We start from the raw sequence: 5919 nt of genomic DNA on the forward strand, positions 1-5919 counted from the left end.
ACAGAGGGATGTCGTATGCTGTAAAGCCCTGTGAGGCAAATTGTGATTTGTGATATTGGGCTTTATAAATAAAATTGATTGATTGATTGATTGAGTAAGAAATATCCCACAAATTGCAAAAATTAATAGAATTTAAAAAAAACAAAAAAAAAACAAAACGTTTTTTTTAAAGTAGAGAAAAAAGTAAAAAAAAAAAGAAAAGCTGGGGGAAAATTACATTTATAATATTTATAATATTTAATATTGTGGTGAAGAATTATTGTAAATAATTAATTTTCTGTTTATACTAAAGAAATCATAGGAAGAAGGCAACAAATTACTGAACAGAAAATTTCCCCAAAATAAGGAGAAATTAGTAAAAAGTTGCAAGAAAATTACTTGAAAATAAGCCAAAATGAAAAGTAAAAAACATACAAACAAGCAAATGACATGATGTTTTTCTTTTTCAAAAATAAAAAATAGGCTATGTATGTTTATTGTAAATATGTAATTTAAATAGTTACATAGTTTTATTGACAGTTTCCCTCTTTTTTTGATAATATTCTAGTAATCTCCCCTAGTAATCCAATATTTTCTTAACACCTTTTACTTATTTATTGCAATTTGCCCGACATTTCATTTAAGATGCTCATTGCTTTTTTCCTGCGTTTTCCAAAGAAATCAAACTAGTTTGTTTAGGTTTCAAAGGTTTAAATACTTGTGAAAGGTGTCTGATTGCAGAACGAGAAAACTGATGTAGATCCAGGTTTCAAAGGGTTAAAAAAAACAACAGAAAAGTAAGATTAGAACTAGTAGTTGTTATGGAAAAAGTCAGGGAAGGAGAACAGGAGAGTGTTGGGTGATGGGTCATATTGGTTTTGAGCTATTCCTGCCAGACTTTCCTCTACAATCAATATTGATTTTCCATGAGTAACCATCAACATGCAGCCACAGACTGTCAGTGTACTGGATAATGGCCAGCCAACTAAGTGGGTATCAGTCCAAAAAACAATTAATATAAATTGCTTTTATTGGGTTTCTGATCCTTTTCATTCTGTTTAAATGAAAGATGGCTCAGCAGTATCCTGGTTACTATTTGACCAATCAACCTGGAGCTTTTGAAAATGTGGACCCTTGCCTAACTTAACTGCTTAACTTTTATCGTCTACAAGTTTAGACTAATATTTAAGGATGTCTGCAAATGTGTTTTCGTCGTGTTTATGAAAAAATACGTCAGAAGATCCTAAACATAACCGCGGAGTCTGTAATTTAAACTTTGGTGTGCCACAAGGCACTATTGTAGGCTTGCTGCTTTTATATATCCATCTGTTAGCATGCAGCCCTGTCTCCTAGAAATGACTAAACTGCTTTTTAGTTACGCTGTTGTAGCAATGTAATCACTAGCTGGATTGTGTTCAGATACATTTTGTTCAAGTCACAAAACACTTTCCTAGGTTTAAGCAACAAAAGCACTTGGTTAAGGTTAGGGGAATGTTTTGATCTTAGCTGAAATATGTTGCTGGTAAACATTTTGCTGATACATGCAGTATCAACATTTGTGCCAGGGACATTAATAAGCAACATTTCCTCATTATGTTAATAGAAAATGCAATTTGGTCTGCATTAAGTTTCCCTCAAAACATATTTGCTGTTTCAAATTGGTTGTACATAAACGTAATTTCTAGGAGACAGGGTTGTGGCATGAAACATCACTTCTACGTGGATGATACTCAACAATATATTTCTAATAAAGGGAGTGATCATTCTCACACCCTCATTTCTGTATTTATGAACATTTTGATCAAATTGGTGACCTTAATTAATGTTTTAGTTCCTCTTTACACTATCATTATTTAATCTTCCCTTGCCTTTTTTAGGCTATAAATGTGATTAAGGGCTGTTTAAATACACTCGACTTGGACCACAGGAAACAATCATTCTTACTTTGCAGAGCTGTCCTCTTTATGAGCACCATGCCAAGAACTGTAAAACATAAAACATTTAAGCATTTTCCCACTCTGCTGTATCATAACCTATTTTTTTTTTTGTGTGAAAAGAAACAGTAAAGTTAACCATTTGATATTGGCATTCAGACTGTATAATGCTTTCACTTAGCATACGTAGTTAAAAAAAAAAAAAGGATGAGAGTTATTGGTGTCTTACTCTTAAAAACAACAGTAATAGATTTTGTTTAGAACTCCCTTTCCATCTTTTACCCAATGAAGATTTCATGAACATCAACATGTTTTAGCAGTGCACTTTATCACATTAGTTATGTTGTAGTTTTCCATAATTTTGACTTTTGATCTTGTCTATGTCTCTTTGCCCCATTGTTAATTCTGAGATTCAAACCCATAATGCCTTGGACACACAAGCTTGCCTCTGTTATCTCACCACCGCTACTCGTCATTCCATATTCAGCAGATAAGTGATTAAATAAATGATTAGAAGGAGCAGGCAGAGAAGTAAAACCTGTAACAGACAAGATAAGACTGCTTTAAAGTTTCTTTTGTTTAAAATGTCAGAAAGTTTAATCTTGTATCCCCAGTGAATTTATTACTGTAGCCTTGCTGCTTAAATCTGCAAAAGCATGGTATGCATTCGGAAGCTGCTATTCAACATTGGCCCCCTCACCTGACTACAAAACTCAACATAAGACAAAAGTATAATGGTCTCAGAAAAAGCTCTATGGGCTCAGCATACTGCAGCTCAAAGGGAAAACTTGGAAATCCCAAGAAGAAGGTCCTAACAACCTTAACTTAGGCACAGTAGTGTGTACGGCATGGTCATCAAACCATGTTGGAAGACAAAAGTGTTAACAGCTGTTACGAACTTTCACACTTGAAGGTAAAGTGAAAAGCTGGCCATCATAGAGAGGCTGGAGAGATGATAATAGAGATATCAATGCACAATATTTGCCAGCGGCACTTGTGGCAACGAACCTGGAAGTTTTTCACCGACGCATCGCAGCATTTCCGAGTAGCGTTTAAGCCAATGAACCTATACGTTTTTCACCAACACATCGTGGCATTTCCCACCGGCATTAGAGCCACCAAACCTGGTTGTTTTTCACTGACACATTGTGGCATTTTCTGGTGGCATTTGAGTCCCCAAGCCTGGGTGTTTTTCCCTTTTTTTGTTTTTCGCTTTTGTGCCACCAGCATGGGTATTTCAAGCCAAAACATGATTTTTTTCCTATCCATAACCAAGGAGTTTTTGTGCCTAAACATAAACACGTGTTAACAGCAATGTTGCTGAGATGTAGACTTTTATGGTTTTGGTTACATAATAATGTACAATGTCAGGCTGTTCTCATAAATGTTTTCCTACAAAAAGTAATGCACCCAAATTTGTATATATCCCACGTATTTTGAAAGGCTGTGATCACGTGACAAATGCGCTCAGTGGAGTAAACAAGGAAGCAGTCCCAGGCTGTCTGGTTAGGTAGATTGGAGTGGTGGATGGGTCACTAAAAGGTGGACTTTTCCACGGGTCTTTCCCTTGGAAACGCATGTTTGGAACTGTGTGAACTTTGAGTCATTTTAAGGTACCTCATCATCATAATGAATCTTTTCCTAAACCTAATTGGTAACTCTACTTGTCTAAACCTAAAGACACCCAACTATGTTTCTTTTCCTAAACCTAACCACAGTAACTTTGTGTTAACTATAACTGTACCTTAAGGATGTAATGTCATTTGTGGGGTGCTAATTCATAGGATATCATGCAGACCGGTCTTCGGACCGGACACGTTGACAATGTACTATAACTGTAGTTTGCAAAAACATACAATGTGAATATTTTTTCTGGTGATTTGGTTGAGTTTTACACTTCTCACTTGCATGCATACTACAAACATGCTACATGGGTTTAAAGAGTTATAGATGCCTTATGGTGATTCCATGATTTCATAAGTATTTCTTGGATGAACCTTTCAGTACTCTTCACTCTTTGTTGGTACTATTTAGGTCTTTGAAAAACCCAGGAACTTGTCTGTAAGTGCACTATCTATGCTAAACTAAACTATGAAGATGTGAAAGTGGAAAGGCTGTGCTTTAAAGATAATTCAGATATATTGTGGAGTATAGATGTAAAAGGCAGTAAACACACAGAAAAGCAGCTGTACTTAACCATCAATAAATGTAATTTAAAAAGAAATATAGGAGCCCTTTTGAACCCTTTTCCGTTTGATAATGTCTAACCATCTTCTTTTATGTTGAGAGTTTATCCCCGATAGCCATAACTGCAGCACTCTTGTGTCGTGGGAACAATAAACCTCCAGTAAGTGTTCACCATGCTCTAAAAGCCCTCGCCCTTAACTCTAAAGCTCCTCCACACAAAGCAACTCCATGTTCCTAATGGAAAATATCGCCTGATCCTATCCCCTGATGTGGTCAATGCAGCCAGTAATGGGTACACATTGCCTCCTGGCAAAAACCGATGATGAATAGACTTCTGCGTGGTGAGGAACTTTGACTGTGTCTGACTCCTGTGGGCTCAAACACTGTGTTCTTGCTTTGTTGGTGTACAAAAGAAACAAGATACTGTACCATGCAGATGCAACATACAACATTTTTTTTGTGAGGAAGTTTAGTTTGTGCAGGGCCACCAAAGAAAACACATCACACACGAGGGATGACATAAACATTGAAGAGCGGACAACACTGAGTCATGTAGGGATGTTGTATTCCCATATTAATCCAACAAGCTGTTGTCTGAGGGGGGGGAATCAATGAAATATTAACCTTGATTATCTGCAGAGATTTTGGAAATGAGCACTGGCTTGTACAGAAAGATATTTTTTTATATCTGAATTAGTTAGTAATTAGTTCCACCTTTTGTACCTCAAAACAGTCCTTTCTTGATTCTGATGTTGTTGTTGATGTATCTTTTTGGCCTCTTCCTGCAGTGATTTTGTTAATCGCTATTGATTCTCCCTTAAAATCAGATATGACAAATCTAAATCACAGTACTTGAAATGCCTCAGTGCACCTAAAAAGTTCAAAGGAATATCTTTTACCTTGTTTATTTTTATGCCTCCGTGCCGGGACAGCCATGGCCAGAGGTATTATGTGTTCGGGTTGTCTGTCCGTCCATCCGTCCATCTCATCCTAGTGAACACAATGTCTCAAGAACGCCTCAAGATGATTTCTTCAAATTTGGCACAAATGTCAAATTGGACTCAACAATGAACTGAACTCAAGTATTTGATGGTCAGAAATCAAGGTCACTATGTGACGCACTCAGGGTACCTTGCACGTCATATCTCGACATGGAAAGTCCATGACCAGATGTCGATATGTGGTGAGGTCGGAGTGAGAATGTGTTGTCCAGAAGCTCCTTACCCTCTGAGCAGAGGACAAGATCAACCACCCCTTAACAGGGACAGTAAATTATTGTCATTATTATATTATGCCATTTTTATTGTTCATAAAGTGCTGACAATGCCTATGCAGACACTGTTGTGTTACGCCTCTTTTGCTTCATTACACTGCCTTTGCTTTTGCTGGAACACTGTCAAAAGCAAAGGCAGTGTAATGAAGGATCTTTGTTGCGGCAATATTGTGGAATCTGTGTAAAAAAGGCAATAGTTTCAAATTGGTCATTTCTAATTGGCAAATCGAGCAAAATGGTGTGTATTTTTTTTTCTTTTCATTCACAGCCCTGCTTTAATATTTATGTAGATAAAAATGTTGCAGTTCACTAGCTAAGTTTTTGTGGATTACATTTTCAGTATGTTTTGGCCCTACATAGATGCTCAGAGGTGTTGAAAGTGACAGTCTTTCTCAGAGTGTCTGCTTCAATCCCAGGATTACCTTGGTGGTAATACAGGACAGAACATTGCTATTGAGTCATAACAAATACTGTAAGACTGAAATCTATTTTAATCAACACAATGCATCGACACGTGGGCTCCCCTGGAACAATCCCGATAGGATT

The sequence above is a fragment of the Epinephelus moara genome, chromosome 15 (assembly GCF_006386435.1).
Source record: "Epinephelus moara isolate mb chromosome 15, YSFRI_EMoa_1.0, whole genome shotgun sequence".
In the NCBI taxonomy this organism is placed as follows: domain Eukaryota; kingdom Metazoa; phylum Chordata; class Actinopteri; order Perciformes; family Serranidae; genus Epinephelus; species Epinephelus moara.